This window comes from Protopterus annectens, chromosome 3.part0 (assembly GCF_019279795.1).
Source record: "Protopterus annectens isolate FY-2018-M chromosome 3.part0, PAN1.0, whole genome shotgun sequence".
In the NCBI taxonomy this organism is placed as follows: domain Eukaryota; kingdom Metazoa; phylum Chordata; order Ceratodontiformes; family Protopteridae; genus Protopterus; species Protopterus annectens.
Genome location: NC_056731.1, coordinates 873,279,064 through 873,298,339, shown reverse-complemented (window position 1 = coordinate 873,298,339; position 19,276 = coordinate 873,279,064).

Sequence of the window (19,276 nt, the reverse complement as noted above, 5' to 3'; positions counted from 1 at the left end):
GTGGGTTGTCTGGCACTATCTGCATTGTCACCACCCTCAGCAAGTCGCCTATGTCTCATTATGACAGCTATGGCAGCCCCTAACATTTCTGCTCTGAGTGAAGCTTTTTCAGTTTTCACTTCTATTAGCTTACTCCTGTCTTGCAGTGTCTCTTGAGAGAAACATCCTGCACTGCTGTTTGCAGAGTTTTAAGTGCTGGGGCTGAGCTACTATTCTGCCTGTGTAATTGCCTGCTTCTAATTGATTTCACCTGCTAGCTCCAGCAGTATTCCCTGCTAGCTTCCTACTAATTCTGTTGCTTCCTTTTTCCTTTCTGTTTCCTCAGGGGGGAGCAGCATGCATACCAGCAGAAATGCGCTCACAGTGGCTTACACGTGCACACACATGCTTACACTGTTCAGAATCTACTTATTCGGGTTAAAACACACGCACACCAGTGCAAACAGTGTTACAAGTCTGCCAACAGGCTCCCACATGCTCAGTTTGCCCTACACGCGCGCACACCAGCGCAAACAGTGTTAAACATCTACCAACATGCTCCCACATGCTCAGTCTGCCTTACACGCACGCACACTGCCCTACTCGTGCTTCATGGCGCGCACACGTGCGCATGCACGCCCAGCAAGAAACTTTAGTGTAAGTAACAGTGTACACCATCCATTTCTTGACTTTCACAGACTTATCTTGTGGCACTCCTCTTTCCCTGATCTGTGTCTGTCATCTGTCATGTTACACTGACCTCCAATGAACTGCATTTCTTTCTACCATTCCCCCTGTGATGTCACCTATCTCCTACTCTATTCCTCCACCTTATGTATCTCTTACACTACTCAGACTGTGCTCATTTGCTATGTGACTGTGAGATTCAGTATCCTAACCCTCATTTACATGAGATTGCCTACTAATGCTTAGTTACATGTCTTACACTCAGCTTCCCCCCTTAGCAACCACTACACGGTGGCCATGTTGTTTTTGGTCTGCTGGTCCCTGCATTGTCATTCCATGTATTGCATAAAACCCACATTTGTGGGTTTATAACCTTCATTTTTATGTTTTGTACAGCGCAACCCGTTTGCGCGGGGCTGCGCTGGAAAAAAAATTATATTTTTATTATTTTTGCATCGGGTTACCTTGCCAATGACCACATATTTGGCCATTGGCATGCTGCCTGACACATATGCACCCTTTATTTGGAGCTGACATGGCTCCGTTGTGAATTTTGCAGAAACTTACTCAGTTGTCAACTGAGTACATTTCTGCAGCTAAAATGTCTCTTACACGGGCTGGTTTCTGCTTCGTGGATCGCTAATATACCTCATTTGCATACCTTTCAGCTGCAAGTGAGGTATTTAGCATGTCCACGCCCAGTCCGTGTAAGAGACGTTTTAGCTGGTCTCTTACATGGAGTTTAGGGCTGTTCCTGGATCGCGAGGCTTGCATGGAGTGTTACACGTCTCTTACACTCCGTGCAAGCCTTCGTGAATCCTGCCCATGGTTTGGGACTCATTAAAAGCATATTTATTTGGTAAGACCCTTAGCTGGTATAAAAACAAAGTTAGAGGGTGGGAAACTGAATCATTAGACTTGCAAACCAGACTCTTGACAGCAAAAATCTAAAAAAAAAAATCAGAATTGTCCAGAATTCAAAAAAGAAATAGAGGAATTAAATAAAAAATATAATGAAATTCTAACACACAACACTTCTCTAATCTTGGAAAAATTAAAAATAAACTCATTAGCCACCTCCCCCAGATATCTACATAACTTATCTACAAGAATTAAGATACAATCTAAAGCAAATAACATTGGTAGTATATATCATGAAAAGAAAGGGAAAAAAGTATCAGATATAGGAGACATACTTGAAGCATTTAGGTTCCATTATATGGAACACTTCAAAAATGAAGATTTAAATACTAAACAAATAAACTTAGATACAAACCTTATCAATATAAAAGAAAAATTCCCAAAATCTTAAACCTAGACCTACAAAAACCTATATCCTACAAAGAAATTGTTAACAAGATAAAAGAAATTAAATCTAACAAAGCTCCAGGGATAGATGGATAATTACGGAAATATACAAACTCTTCCCTTCAAATGTAATCTTCCTTTTTCATAAAACTTTGCTCGAAGTCCAGTCAGAAGCAAAAATACCACCCTCATGGAAATATTCTCTCATAACACCAATTCTAAAGGATAATAAACTGTCAGACCTTTGCACCTCATACAGACCTATATCATTACTGAACAATGATTACAAAATATTAATGTCAATCCTAGCTAACAGAATGAAAATCCCACTTTCAAAGACAATTAATAATGATCAAACTGGATTTTTATATAACAGGCGCACACATGATAATATTAAAAGGATACTTACTCTTATAGATTATGTGAATAATGAAGATAGAGAAACACTTGTAATCGGATTAGACATAGAAAAAGCATTTGATTCCCTCAACTGGGAATATTTATTTAAAACTTTAGCATTATTTGAATTTCCTCCTCACTTCATCTTATTACTAAAAAAACATATATATTAATAAGTAAACTAAGAAATGTATAAAACAAACAAGGAATGATGCTCTATACAATACTATTAAGTTTGTGAGTATGCAATTATGTGTTGTTATAAATTTATCTTAAAAGGTTTTCAACATTGAAGTATATGACAGAGGAGATTTTTTAATTCACAGTATCTCTTTAACTTTATATGTTATGAAACTTAATGGCATAGCTTTGTAGAATATCAATCTTACTGGTTGGTTTATTTTTGTCACATGGTTTTTGAATATGTAATTTAAACGTGGATGAATGAATTGAATGTTATCTAAGGAAGTTATTGTATTTATCATATCAAAAAGCGCTTCATTAAATTATCAGGACTACTAATATTTGGTTGCATTTTGGGCTTGTTCCTACTGTGCCACAGAGCATCATTCCATATATATTAATAACTTAGCCTACATTAAATTAGGTCCTTTCACCTCAGAGTCTATCCATATAACGAAAGGTACTAAACAAGGATGTCCCCTTTCTCCTATTTTATTTGCTTTGGCTATAGAAATACTTGCAGAAATAATATGCAATAATCCAAGAATAAAAGGAATAGAAGTCTATGACCAGTACATATCTAAAATAATGCTTTTTTGCTGATGATATTTTATTAACCCTATCAAACTCCAGAGAGTCATTAGAAGAATGAGAAGAAGTAATGGAGAAATTCTATAAGATTTCAGGTCTACACTTTAATAGATCAAAATCAAAATTTCTATTTTTAAATAAGATAAAAGAACTACAAGTTACAGATAAATCCATTATAGGAAAACAAGAACTTACGCTAAATTATTTAAGAATAGTGTTATGCAAAAATATAAACGAAACAATATTAATAAATTATAAAAACATTACTGAAGCAATAAAAATTTATATAGAAAAGTGGAACAAAATTATATAACTTTTGAAGACTGCAATTAATAAAAATGGTCTTGCTGCCAAAAATACTATATCTAGCATTAGCAATACAGTTAATTTCTGAAAGATGCATTCTTAAAGAAATAAACACATGTTTAATAAAATTTTTATGGTATCCCAAAAAGAATAGAGTAGCTCTAACTCATCACATTAGACCCTGGAAACAAGGAGGATTGAACTTCCCAGAAATAGAAACATATAAAAGCATATGTCCTTAAAACTACAATAGACTGGATAAACCCAAATTATTTTGCCAACTAGAAAGAATTAACAATGGCTATATTAACAAATGAATTTAATCTGTTAAAACAAATTTTAATAGTAGACAAATCAAACAAACCCTGGTACATACTATGCATAAGTATGCAATATAATATAACAAAATCTTCTAAAACAACACTGATTAATCATTACATAAATTCCTTTAGGAAACCTATCAGTGCAAACATAGATCTAAAACTTTGGTTTGACCTTTTAACCCCATTTACCATCACTAAGAACTTTCCTCACAAAATATATAGGAAAACAATAACCTCCTGGGAACAAAATGGATTCTTATGCTGGTTTCAATGTGTAAATAAATTAAATGTTTTAGTTATACATATGATAAAAACTGCTTACAATATTCCAACACAAGACTGGTTAACTTTACAAAGCATTCTAATATACACTCAAGATTTATTCAGATTAATTAATAATTCCTCATTTAAAGATATTCCAATTCTAATAAGTTTTCTGTAAGAATTTATATATAATAGTTGTGAAAAGAAAAATTCCATTTCAAATCTATATAAAGAGTTAATAACATATAAAACAATTCCCAAACCACCATACTGGCAGTTCTTAACAAAAGGTCAGTCATTGCAGTTAACAGAAGAAATTAAAACTAACATCTTACTATCAGTTAATTACACCTCTAACACACAGTACTGGAAAATATTTAACTGGAAATACTTACATAGAGCATTTTTAACACCAGATAGAATTAAAAAGATCAGTACTACTACAAATGGTTTTTGCTGGAGGTGTGAAAAGTCAAATAAAGCAGACTGAATTCATATTTTTTATGAATGCAATAAAATTAAATCATAATTGATTGGAATCAATCAGTTTTACAAGCTTTATTTAATAAATACATTACCTTAACTAAAGTATTGATTATACTAAATGTAAATGAAGGTCTCTACTTGAATAAGACAAATATGTATTTGTTATGGGCAATGCTTCCTATATCAAGGAAATGCGTAACCAGAAGGTGGAATTCAAATGTACCCCAACCTTGGAAGAATTCTACTCTTTACTGAAGACAACTGCATCAATGGAAATAAAAACCAAAGAACTACGAATCTATCCCAGGCCGTTGGTAAATAATCCTTGGAAGAAAGTTATATCTTTGTTGCACACTCTGCAATAATCAGTAGTGTATCTCTGATAACTGATGTGTTAATTCTATATTTAATAACATACAGTGTATATAACTGAAAGTCAGGCTATTGTAAATATTGTACATAGTTGTTTAAAATTATATTTAAAAATATTATGTAAATGTTACTTTAATTTAAAATAAAAAAAAATAATTGAGGAAAAAAAAACAAATGTGCTTATTGTCCAGAAGAACACTATACAGTTGAATGCTATTAATTCAATATAGCACTAAATGCATGTCCACACAATCCCTGTCAATCTATCAATCCACCATGTGTATAACAGCTCTGATGACATAGAATCTGTTCACAACTCTGGGGATATGTCTGACATGCTGGTTGGCTGTCTCCACATGTCCTGTCCTGTGACATATTGCCACCCACTGCATGCGAATCTGTAGGCCACCACCTCTGTAATGTCCCTCACACAGGCATGAAAATGGGACAAGGCCCACATTAAGGAATGTCCCACATGTTGGAACTAGAAGCAGTGTCCAGGCCCACAGCACAATACAATGTGGGCACCTACACAGTGGTATGGCCGTAGGGATATCTGACATCTGCACATCTGTACAGAGGACAGATGTGCAGATGTGTACATCTGTACAGAGGACAGACAGAAAGTAGATAGCCAACAGGTTATGCATTAGGATGAATGTTTTGAAAGATACACATGTGAAACTGAAAGGTATGCCATGACTTTATGACAGCAGTCCTCAATGACATGTCCAAAGAACATAGTAGTCCAAAGAAGATAGTAGTCTACAGTTAATATCAACATAGCAGATCATACTCCAGTAGGAGATACATATAAACATAGAGCTCAAACACCTGGAATGAGATACTCAGTACTCAGAGTCCAGATTTGCATACAGGGGTGTATGGTTCCAGTACTACAATCTGCAATCTACTCTTACTTGAATAATCGCTGTTAAAAGTACTGACATAATGATACCATATGTGTTAAACTATTTCTGTCAACCAGTGCACTGTAGCTGGTGTAACATGCAAGTGTGACTGCATATAACCTGGGATACTACCCATGTATGAAACAAATCCAAAGAGAAAAGATTGTGGTACTACCCATGTATATCCAGGTGTCCCATACAGTATACTCACACCCCTTCCTACTGTAATGACAGCACATAGGAGCATGTTATATACAGGGAATTAAATACACTTATTAAAGATGTCATTACCCTGCTATTTTATCGGACTGGAATGTGATCACTGGTTACCAGGGCTAAGCTATGCTTAGTAGGTGTAAGCATTGCTTAACTGTAAATGCTAATCAGATCTGCGCACTTGTAAGTGAAGCCCACGCTGTGTAAAGGCCTTTTCGTTTAACCGTGCATTAGCACCGCTTACCATCATGCAAACCCGTGCAAACATGCTCAAAGCTGCTCAAAATTGACTTAACAACTCTGTATCCAACAGTCCTTGCTCTGCCTAGCAACAAAATAAACAGCCTTGCAAGTTTTGAACCCATGACCCTGCACATCACAGCCTATGCAATTTACCAGCAAGCCACCTTAGCTATACTGTTGGAGGATGTGTTTTCAAACATACCCTTCTTTACAGCCAGTTTACAACAGGGAAGAGACAAGAGTGCAATTAGGAAGGATTGGTATCTATAAATATATATATCTGAATAGAAACATACGTACAGAGAGAGTAAGATATGTAGGGAACCCATATTTGTGCAACAATATATAGAAATATATTAACAACAAATACTAATGTGTACACACACACACACACACACACACACACACACACATATATATATATATATATATATATATATATATATATATATATATATATATATATATATATATATATATATATGTATAGGGTCATAGGTTCATAGGTAGGTACTAGTATATTGGCCTAGCCAAAAAGGTACCCTGGCTTTCGCCACACAAAAAAATTATTTTCCTGTGCCCTTCTTGAGCAGAGCCACAGAAGTGTTCCCCAGGGTGAATTTCCTATTTCCAATCCAATTATCAAGATTTTTCTTGAAGAGTGCTAATGAGGAGCTTTGTTTGATATAGATAGGTAGTTTGTTCCAGAGTATGGGAAGTCTCTGGGACAGGAATCTATCCCTCCAGCATGTTCCCTTTATTATGATGACAAGGTTTAGGTCCCTAGAATGTGTAGCTTGGAGGGATTGGGATTTCTTTAAGTGGAGCATATCCAACAGCTCTGGGTTTAACATAGCTTTGTATGTTAGGTAGAGATCGCCTCTGAGTAAGTGATATGCGATGGAGTAAAGCTGGAGTTTTATGAGATGGTCTGCATAGGGCATGTGTTTCAGGCCAGTAATCCTCTTTGTGAGGTATTTCTGTGGCCTTTCCAGTTGTTGTAGATGTCTTGTGAGGTACATACCAAAAGGGGCATTGTACTCTATAATGGGTCTAATGAGTGATGAGTAGAGGGGAACAATTACCTCTTTTTTTCCTGGATGAAAAAGCTTTTGTGATGAGGTGTGCCATGTAGAAGAATTTCCTGACTACTGTGGTGATGTGATTATCAAAGGAGAGACTACTGTCTACCTGTGTCCCAAGGTCTCATCACACATTCGGTGTTAAGTAGACTATTTGGTATTTCATGGGTACATAGTTTTTACCAAAAGGGATGACAATGCACTTTTTGGCACTGAGCTTGAGGCCATGGCTTTGACACCAGGCATCTGCCTCAGTGATGCCCATTTTTAGGATGTCCACATTGTTAGGAGTTTCAATTATGGTTCCTAGTTTGCAGTCATCTGCGAACTTCATTAGTCAAAGACCTTCTGTGTTAGTCTGTACTTCAGAGAAGTAGATACCAAACAGGAGAGGACCCAAGACTGAACCCTGTGGTACTCCACTTGTCACTGGTCTGAAGTTGGACTTTCACAGTGTGGGTTCTGTCAGTGAGCCAGTTAGCAACCCATCTTGTGACATAGGGATTTATACTTAGTTTGGTGAGTTTATCTATAATTCCAGAGTGGGGGATGGTATTGAAAGCCTTGGCTAGATCTAGATAGGCTATGTGAACCACCTTACCCTCATCTGCGGCTTTGGTGACTGCTTCAAAGAATTCTATTAGGTTTTGGAGACATGATCTGCCTTTTACAACCCCAAACTCAGTGGGGTCCAGAGTTTGGAGATTACCAATGTCTTTGTTTATAAGTTCCATGATGATACATTCCATGGCCTTGCAGACCAGGCTCATCAGGCTAATGGGGTGGTAGTTCCTGGGGTCCATGGTGGATCCCCCTTTGTGAAATGGGATAACCATCACTGTGCACCATTCAGTGGGTACAAAGCCTAAGGTGAGGCTATGATTGAACATTGTACTTAGGTGGGGTACCAGTTCGTACTGTAGTTCATGTAGAACGCAGCCTGGGATGTTGTCAGGTCCCATGGATGCTGTGTTCTTGGCTTTAGAGAGTGTGGTTTTTACCTGTGCAGCCATGATTACAGGAACTTTGCATTCTTCTGGTATAGAGATGGAATCTTTAGGGGTTTTGAGGGGGTAAAGCTAGCACAGAACCTATCTGCCAGGATGTTGGCAATATCAGTTGGTTCTGATATTTAGTGCCATTGTGCTGTAACTCAGACCAGATCTGAGTGTTGCCATTAAGATTCTTGACATAGCTATAGAATGCTTTGTGGTTATCTTTAGAAAGAATGGCAATTTTGTTTTTGTAACTAGCTTTGGAGGATTTTATGAGGGATTTCGCTTCTTACTGAGGCTGAACAGGGAGTTCCTCCAATCATGGGATTTTACTCTTTTTTTGCAGCAGCAGCAGTTTCTTTCTTCTGTTGTAGAGTTTGTTTATGGCAGGGGACCACCAGATTGGCTTCTTTTTTTTTGGAGGATAGCATCTTGGCTCTGTTAGGGATAGCATGATCCATGCACTCATGTAAGTGCTTATAAAGTGCATTTGTGTAGGATTCAGCAGTCATACCTCTATTGTCTGCCAGCATGGGTGTCGTGAAGTTTGCCACTTCTGTCTTAAGAAGCGTGAAGTTGACTTTGGAGAAATTTTTTTACAGTGGTTTCCCTAATGGGGCGTGAGGGCGGGATGTGGATGTCTAGGGTGATTTTCTTGCTGACCAACAAGGAATTGACCTCTGGTATGGAACACCGGTCACCCATGTTGGTAATGACCAGGTCTAGGATATTGCTGCCCCTGGTGGGGTTGTGGATAAGTTGATCCAAGGCGTTGAAATTTACGAATTCCAGAAAACGAGCAAAATAATTGGTACATGGTTAGTTTTCCCAGTTAATGGTGGGGTAGTTGAAATCGCCCATTATTAGGGTGTTAGGTTGTACCCTAATATTTTCCTGTGTATCAAGAAATGAGAAGTGGGAATCCTGGGGCATGGTGGGGGATCTGTAGCAAGCTACAATTTGGATTGCGGTTTTGCCCAGAGTTAGTTGCACTTGGATAATCTCGGATGCATTATGCTGAGCAACTAGTCCGGAGGTGTGGATATCCCAAATTGGCCCTAAGTGTGTGTGCCTTCTGTGGAAGGTTGGATGCTGGGCTGGCAACTCAACACCATAAAAATTTCACTGCCAATCATGAGCAGACAGGTGATCTACTGTAGTGACCCCTAACTGGGAAAAAAGCTGAAAGAAGTAGCTCTTACCTCATGTGCTTTTGCACCCAAAGGAGCTATTAAATTGTCCCATATTTCATACTGTTCCATTTCTTTGTCTTCTTTACTTTGAATCCTTACCATTTACTTTCTTATTTTATTTTCTTCTGCCTTCTTTTCTGCTACTCCACATTTTGCCTTCTTTTACTTTATCTGCATATGTTTTCTTTTCCATCTCACCACTATTCTTCAAGATTGTCTCTGCATCCTCCTTTTGTATTTTCTTTGTAATATCTGTGCAGAAAACATCTCCATTTTCTGGCTCACTCTGCACCATCATTTCTTTAACTAAATCATCCCACAACCCTCTTGACTGGAAGGTTGTAATTACACATCCATCATTTGCTGAGTCATCTTCATCAAACAGATTAATTTGACACAGTTCCTCAGAATCTTGTACACATTCTTTGGTCTCAGTATTTGCTTTTTCCTTCATTTCTTTTGCTACTCCATCATCTCCTTTTCTCTCCATCTGCTTCCCTGTTTCTCTTGACTGCCTCTGCACCTGGAATGGAAACAGGAAATGCACCTCCAAAATGGTTCCCACTCAACAATGATGAGTAGGAGAAGTCCCCGATGCCCTGTCCAATTACTGTTGGTAGTATAAATATCACCATGGGGATTCCTTGAAAACAGCTACTAGCCTAGTGGGACTAACCTGGTCAACAGAAATAAGTAAAAAATAAAAAGGATGTCAACAAAAAGGTAGTTTTCTGCAGTCAGACCTCATGCCAATCAGTGTGATAACACAGAGGAACTCTGACTGAGTTAAACAGCCATCTTTTCTCTTTCCCAGACATGATGTGCATCCTGAAAGGCCTATCATCAGAAAATAATAGATTTTTAAATGAACCAGATTTTCTTTTTGTTGTAAAGATGAAGCATAGATAGAGGCATCAAGATCAGTTTCCCAGATCCTACTATCGTGCTGTTTTCTATAGTGATGATGAGTTAAGTATATTTCAGTATAGAAGGTAATTTATCTAGCATTTTTGCCTGTATATGGGCTTCTTATATTTCCATACATAGTTCTTAGTATTATTCATTTGAAGCTTTCAGGACATCTTGCATTTCCCGCACAGAATTTAAATTTTGTAATTGATCTTTTCAAGTCTATTAATTAGCTCAGCAGACCCCAAATATATCTCTCTGTCTATATCTGTAGCTCCCCCCCTCTCTCTCTATATATATAAATATATATATATATATATATATATATATATATATATATATATATATATATATATATATGTATATATGTGTGTGTGTGTGTGTATATACACACATATATAATATATATAGATATACCTTCTCCAAGGATGATGCCACAGTACAAACAAAATTGATTGACTTTAACAGCTGGCTTAGCTTTTGGTGTCAGTCCAAGAGTATCCAATATCTGTCGGACTTGGAAGACATGGTTGACAGAAAACATTGTTTTGCCAGAAATAGTCTGTACCTGTCCCCTCTATGCTTTAGGAGACTGGAAAAGGCATTAGCCACCCCTATTGTGCCTTTTTTAGTCAGTGTTAAAATAACCAACCTCCCAACATAACAAAAATCCTTGCTAGATAAACTCAAGGTACTGCTGCTTAATGCTAAGAGTCTAAACACGAAACTGCACTCCCTGGAAGCACTCCTCATTTCGGAAGATGCTGATATCTCTGCAGTCACTGAGACATGGATCAATGATGTAGAAAGCACCCTGTCCACGCAGGGCTACAATCCCTTCCATACATTCAGACCACAAATTGAGCATAAAATAATGAAAGGAGGAGGTGTATCCATCTTCATTAAGGATAAGTATACCTCGAGACTTGTCAAATAGTATGACTCTATTGAGCGACTCCATGTCCAATTAACTGTAGGCAAAGTCCCCACCTTCATCATAACTAGATATAGGTCCCTCACCATGAAACAGGAAAAGCAAACCACATACCTGGACTACTGGAATCACTTACCATACAGCCCAACACCTTACTCATGGGTGATTTTAATTATCCTACAATAGATTAAGAAACATACATGACCACAAACATGCTCACTCAGATTGGCTTTGTCAATGCAAATGTTCTGGAACAGCTAGTCAGCACACCCACGAGAGGCTCAGATGTCCTGGACATAATACTCACTAACATGGTAGAGGAGAGCATTGACCACCCCCCATGTGATGTTTCCCCTGGTAAGGTTGAGCCATAAATTAGTCTCGTTCTATGTAATTATAAGATCAGATAGCCCATCAAGCTCAAAAATGCTTAAGAATTTTTCAAAGACAGATCACCTCCTACTACGTGATGGTATAAGACATTTCAAAGCTCCCTCAAATGCAGATAAGATAGACTCCTATGCAGAGGTGTACACCAATGCATTGTATAACCACTTAAGCCATTGAATAGAATTGACTGTACCTGACTGGATTCAAACCAGGTCTTGCCAAATAAAAACAAACCAGCCTGGTGAACTCCTAGTATAAACAGACTATACACTGGCTCAGCAGAGGAGGAAATCCCTCTCTAGCTTAAACAAACAAATTAGAGATATTGTTAAGTCCTACTAAGCTAATTATGAAGGAAAACTAGTCCCCCTAGCTAAGGATAATCACAAGGCATTCTTTAACCACATCCAAAATATAAAAGGAATACCCAGTTAGGCACTGAATTAGTTGTGGATTGCACTACCTATACTCAACTGGAGGCAATAGCCAACTTGCTAGCTGACAGATTTGGAGCAAACGTCACCACCCTGTCTCCTCCAGTCATCCCGGAAAGCAAACCTGGCACCATTCCTCAACCTGTTATCTCAGATGAGCAGGTAATCTCCACACTTTTCAAGGCCAGAAACACAGCATTGGTAAAATCAGATAACATCCCAGGTTACCTTTTAAACAACTTAAAACATGACCTATCAGACCCACTTGAATCCCTGTTTAACCACAGCCTGAGAACTGGCTATGTTCCAGTGGAATAGAGGACAGCAACAGTAATCCCCTTGTACAAAGGGGGACCATCAACCAACCCTGGGAATTATAGGGCCATGAGATTGACTAGCCTCATCTGCAACGTCACGGAAAGAATCATTACAGACCTTGTTAACAAGGATATAGGTAATCTCCAAACTCTGGATCTGACCCAATTGGATTTGTTAAAGATAGATCATGCTTGTTAAACATTGGTTGACTCCTTCGAGAAAGTCACCAAGGCTATGGATGAGGAAAACATAGTGCATACCATCTATCTTGAACTAGCCAAGGCATTTGACACAATACCCACTCAGGTATTATAGAGAAATTCTCCCAATTGAGAATTAACCACTACATTACCAGATGTGTAGCCAACTAGCTCACTGGCGGACAGATGGTGTCAAAGCGAATGACTTCACCTCTAGCAAAAGACCAGTTATCCAAGTTCACTGACAATTGCAAATTGGGAGCAATCATTGAGTCCCCCAATGATGTTAATATACTGCAGGCAGCGTTAACACAGGCAAATGATCAGTGGCAAAGCCATGGATTAAAGCTAAATGAAAAAAATACATTATTCCTTTTGGAAAAGCTGCCATCCCTGCTAATTACATTATAGACAGCACCCCACTAAGTGCAGACCTAGTGGTACATGATCTGTGTACTCAGGTTGAAAGCATTCGGAACTTTGACCACCACATATTCACAGTAGTAAGGAAATCCTTTTATGTGGCACATCACAACTAGACCAAAGGATCTTAAAATGCTGTTATAAATGGCCCTCATCAGACCAGTAATTGAGTACAATGCTCCCTTTTGCATGTACCTCACCAGATACCTGCAACAATTGGAGAGGCCATAGAGGTTACTCACCAAGAAATTACAGAGTACACAAAACAAGTCTTACACAGAAGGACTGAAAGCCTTGTCACTGTATTCTGTCTCCTACAGGTTGCTAAGGAGTGACCTGTGCCTGGCTTACAGGGCAGTCTCTGACCCGGCCCTGATAGAAATGCCACAGATTTGTAAATCAAACTGCATGAGGTTCACTCACTCTAGGGATCTTAACCTAGCTTCTGGTATGAACAGGTCATGTTGGAGAGATGGATACATCTCCCAGAGACTGCCACATTGCTGGAACAACCTTCCAATTCACTTGAAACAGAGCCCCCCCCCCCGATCCTCTTCAAATGCAATCTAGATCAATGGATGGGTGACCACAAATTCACTCCTGGGGTAGCACCCATGTCCCTACTAGACAGAAGAAGTCAGTATTAACTACCATAGACCCTTACCTCTGTGAACTTCACTCACCTAACCACCAATAATTGGGGCAACTCGGGATAAATATGGATAGGCTTATAAGGGCTCTAGGGCCATTAGCCTAGTAACCCTCTATGAACCTATGAATCTATGAATATATTCCAATAGATATTTCCATTTAGTTTTCTTCTGTCCTCACTAGGATCTATGCCATATCAAGTGGACTGAGATCCTCCTCATTACTGGCATAACTTTGTTCTGAGCAACCTGAAATAGAGACCACTATTTATGCTTCCTTTCAGGCTAATTGCATTGGAATCCAGGCATTGGTCAGCAAGGCAACTGGATATTCTGTCACATCCCTGAACGCCGTAGCCAATATTTGAATAAAAGCCGTTTGGGTCATCAGATGATGCACATTGATTATCTAGGTAAATAAAGGGTAGTCCTTTCCATCCCATGCAGCACTCAGGACCCCCATTTTGTGTGACTGCCTCACACACCATAGTTTTGGTGGATAGCAAACTTCTGGCTCTGGAACCTAAACTCCCCAGATATAGATATTGTGTACTTATATATGTATTCATGCTTTAAGACAGAACATTGCCCATGCTTGTCTTTTCCTGGACATAAGAAAAGTAATAAAGTTATACATACAGTTTGCTCTCTAATAGCTGGATTCCGTCAATTGGACACCACTTCACACTTCACTCATGTACCTTGGAAATGTCTGAATACTGGATAGTATCAGCCTTGGCCCTGTGGTACAGAGAGATTAAGCTCTGATGACTCAGGTTCAACTGGCAGCACAGGTACTAGAGGGGCTGGGTAGGAAAGGATGGGAGTTAATGGACGATGAACAGCTTGGCTCACTGCATTACTGACACCCTGCAGGAATGCAGTATATCACCAGCAGCAGTTAGAGTCTGGAGTCCCTATGTTACAAGTATTGTGCCATTATTTCAGGAGGTAGTATGTGCACAGAAGTGCACATGTGCCTCCTGAGGGCAACAATCATAGAGCTCACAAATGCCAAAGTGGCGGGCATAGGATAGTCCACATGATCTACAGAATGGCCTGTCCCATAAAACTCATCTCTCACTTCCACTGGGGAATGAATGAGCTGGAGGGCTATCATGCCAGTGGATGATTTAGATGGAGAGCTATTGGGCTAGTCCTGCTGACTAAGGAAAAAAGAAAGAAAAATATCAGCCTTGAGACAGAGATCCATGTTCACCTAATAAGCAGTCATAATATTAATTACAGCAGTAGTAATGTTCTTATTTTAACAACTATTCTTATGAAGAATATATTCAAATAAATGTACTTTCTGTCATGACAATGAACTTTAAACTATTGAGTCTGTAGATTCCATCACTCAGACATTACATAATTTTGAAAAAGCACAATCTGTAACTGTCCTGCCGCCCCCCACAAAAAAAAAAAAAAATCACGAGCAATTAAGCAAGAGGCAAACAATTCATACCCAAACTATTCTATCAAATAACATACTGCTAGATTTATGAAGTCCTTTACAGCGTGCTGGATTAGTCTAAGAGCTATTTTTGGCAATATGGCCAATATGCGATCCAGGAACGAGCTCCCGGGATGTGCACAAGAGGTCTTAGGCTAATCCTGCATAGACTGAGCTCCTGTATGCAAATTACCCTCATTTGCAGGTGAAAACCATGCAAATGAGGGCAATCTGTGATCCAGGAAGCCAGCAGCTGTCAGTGCAGGACGAGTGCAGTCTGCAGAAATGTACTCGGTTAGTAACCCAGTAAATTTCTGCAAACTACAAAACGGAGCTATGACAGCTCCAAATAAAGGCTGCATATTATTGAGGAAGCATGCCAATAGCCAAGTAGAAGGCCACTGGCATTGCAAACTGTTTAAAAAAAAAAACAACTTTAATTTTTTTTTTCGCCGATCTCGGCTGTTTAAGCATAGGGCAGCAACGTGCAAACGGGATCGGGGGTAAATAATAAAATAAACCTAAAATAAGCATTCTAACTAAAATCAGTATTCTGCCATGCAAGTCAATAGCAGGTATAAGACAACATGGCCAGTGAGTAATGGTTGCTAAGGGGAAGGCTCAGTGTGGGACATGTAACTATGCATTAGCAGGCAAATGCAAAGTCATATGCAAATGAGGGAAAGGTTAGTGAATCCCAGTTTTCCCCAGGGTATGAGGCAGGTCCCAAGAGTGTAAGATTATAAATAGCTGGGTGCAAGATTAGGATATAGGTGACATCATGAGGGGGTCAGGCATACTGTAAGTGGATTGGAGCCCTGTTGCATGGGATTGTTCCTAGCTTAGCACAGCTAAGCTATGGGTGTGTCTAAACCTGCCTAGCACTCTTTACAAAGTGTACGTGGGTGTGCGTGCCGCGCACCGGGTTTAACTGGAAGAAAATGGAAGTTAAACCAGGAAATAGCAGCTCTGTGCACATTTGAGCACTCCATTTACGTGACGTGCACACAGGCTTAAACAGGGAGGCAATGGGAAGGGGAAACAGCAGTAGGAAGGTAATCAAGGAGAACTAGATTAGCTGGCAGGTGAAATGTATCAGAATCAGCCAATTACACAGATAGCAGACCATCACAGCCCAGAACACTACTATAAACTAAGCAAACACCTTCCCCTCTGGTTTTTCCACACCCCACACCACTGGTGTATACATGCAGGGAAATTTTAACAAACAAACCTACAAAATGAGAAGGGCTGCAGCAGGCAACGTAGAACATCATGTGCAAGAGGCTGAGTGTGGTGAGGATGTGAATGCTGCCGAACAACCCACACTGAGGAGACAGAGAAGAGTGTACAGACCCATGGTAACCTACCAGGGACTACATGAGCTGGAGATAGTGGAGCACTACAGGGTGGACAGAGACCTCCTACAGCAAATTGTTGAGCTGTGACAGCCACACCTGACACACCAAACTGGCTGAAGGGAACCCAACCCAGTGGATACCAAGGTATGTGTAGGCCTAGGTATACTAGCCACAGGTACCTTAAAAGCAAAACTGGGGATATCATGGGTATCTCACAGGCATCAGCATCCAGAATATTCCACCAGTTCCTGGATGCCATGGCAGCACATGGCAGTGAGCACGTATATTTCCTCAACACACGTGAGGTGTTGACCAGCAATATGCGTCTCTTCTACCAAATAGCAGAATACCCTGGGGTAGTGGGCACTATAGACTGCATGCATATATGCATCAAAGCACCACCCGGTGAGCAGGGTAAGGCCTACATCAACCGCAGGGGCATCCCCTCCATCAACTGCCAGGTCATATGTGATGTCCAGGACATTATAATGAATGTGTGTGCTGGCTGCCCTGGAAGCTATGATGATTCACACATATGGCATCTGATGCAGCTGTACCATAGATTTGCCAATGTGGACATCCCTTATGGTCACCTAGTGGGGGATGCTGTGTACCCACTGGTGCCTTGGCTGATGACACCCATCAGAAATGCACACACACCTGAACAACAACGCCACAATGAGGCACACGCACAGGCCAGACATATAATAGAGCATGTGTTTGGGATGCTCAGGTCATGGTTCCGGTGTCTGGACACACCCGATGGAGCCTTGCAGTATTCACCAGCTACATGTACCCAAATTGTTATGGTATGTGCTATGCTACACAGTATGATCCTGCAGAAACAGCTGCAGCAGGAACAGTATGGGGCAGGGCCACACAGCCCCCCACCAATGCCAAGGCCTGTACAGGCACAGAGTGACTCAGAGGAGGAACAAACTGAGCCTGCCCCAGTAGGCAGAAGGAGGCATGCCCAGTATGCCCTGGCCTTGGCAAAGAGGCAATGCATAGCATATGCACTGACACAGTAGGGACCTAGGGAATGACACCTCTCTCTGACTCACACAGAGAGTAAAAGGGATGCCAAACATGACACTACCTGTGCTCAACCATGTATAGGGAGTGTACTATGTTCATCCGACATAGGCAGCCTTCCAGCACCATCCTCAAGTCTGGCATGCCCTCAGGGTAAGTCAATCAACCTACCAATTGCCAAATGGAGTAGAATGTGTTGTTACCTGTAGCTATGTTATGGATGTGAGCATGTAAGGGAATTGGGTGGTTGAATGATATGGCAGCAGACAGTAGACCCACATAGTGGCACCATGACACCTGTAACACATACTGGAGTCACCATAGTAGCCAGTGCTACACAGGGTGACAAAACCCACTGCAGGTAATGGGCTGAGTGACATCTGTGTCCATAAGACCCACACATGTCAGTCAGAAAGGTTCACATACCCAACAACAGTCTCAGCCAGTAGGACAGGTGTAGACAAATGCAAACAACTGCTGTACTATGGCCTCTGAATGAGCCCTATGGGTAACCCCTCCCCCAGGCCTACACAGACAAACTACAGCAGGCCAGGCAGTGGGATGTAAGTTGTGAAGGCTAGTAAGTCAGAAACTAATATGTAGGTAATTAAAGCTAAGATCTGTAGTACACTGGTATGCCTCTAGCCAGCATGATAGGTAAGACTACAGACTGAAATTGAGTACCTGACATACCAGTACAGTCCTAGAAAATGTGTACAAGTGTCAAATGTGCCCTCCATCCTATGTACACTTATAGTAACAGTTAGGTGTGCCCCCCACTCCTGTGTAGAAATGTAGAAACAGTCAGGTGCCCCCCCTGCTATGCAGTCAATGCCAAATGACCATTGGATACCATGCAGACACAGCATGCTACCTGTCAGTGTACAACACAAAGGTCAGCACCGCAGTACAAACTAGCTAGACTTGATCCACGCATGCAATACAGATGGCCATACTGGGCATGTTCACACACTTAGAGGAATGAAGGCAATGTCAGTCAACAACATACTGAAAGGTCATACTGGGCATGCTCACACACTTAACATGAAAGCCGTGTCTTCAATCACCAGTGGACCAGACATGTCTGGCAGTTTCAGTTCTTAGTGCAGACACATGTCAGCATGCACCACTCCTGCCTTTCACACACAGTGGATAGGAATACAGACACAGATGTAAGGAGAACACACTATAATAAGCCAAAGGTAGATGGACATAGATGTGTGGAAGAGGGTGACCATGACCAGGAGCCATCCAGCCCTGTCCCACCCAGCATACAGCCAAAGGGCCCCAAACACATGAGTTGTAGATGTCTCTCACTGCAGATACTAGCCACCAGTGTCTGTCAGCATGACAGACTATGTGATGCATATGCCAGCTGTGCAACATGACTGTACAAGGAAGTAGTCATCTAGTAGCTGTATACAAGTACCTGTGACATATGACCTCTTGTGTGCCCGCATGTGGAATGTCAACCCCTACATGAATGTGTTATGGCCCATGCACACATTGCCCTCCCCATAGCAGTATTATGACAAGCCTGCTGAGGTCATCCAATGTGAAATACACCTTTGGGAGAGGAGTAGCTCAGTAATCTCCATGGCACATCCCATAACTGCATACTACTGTAG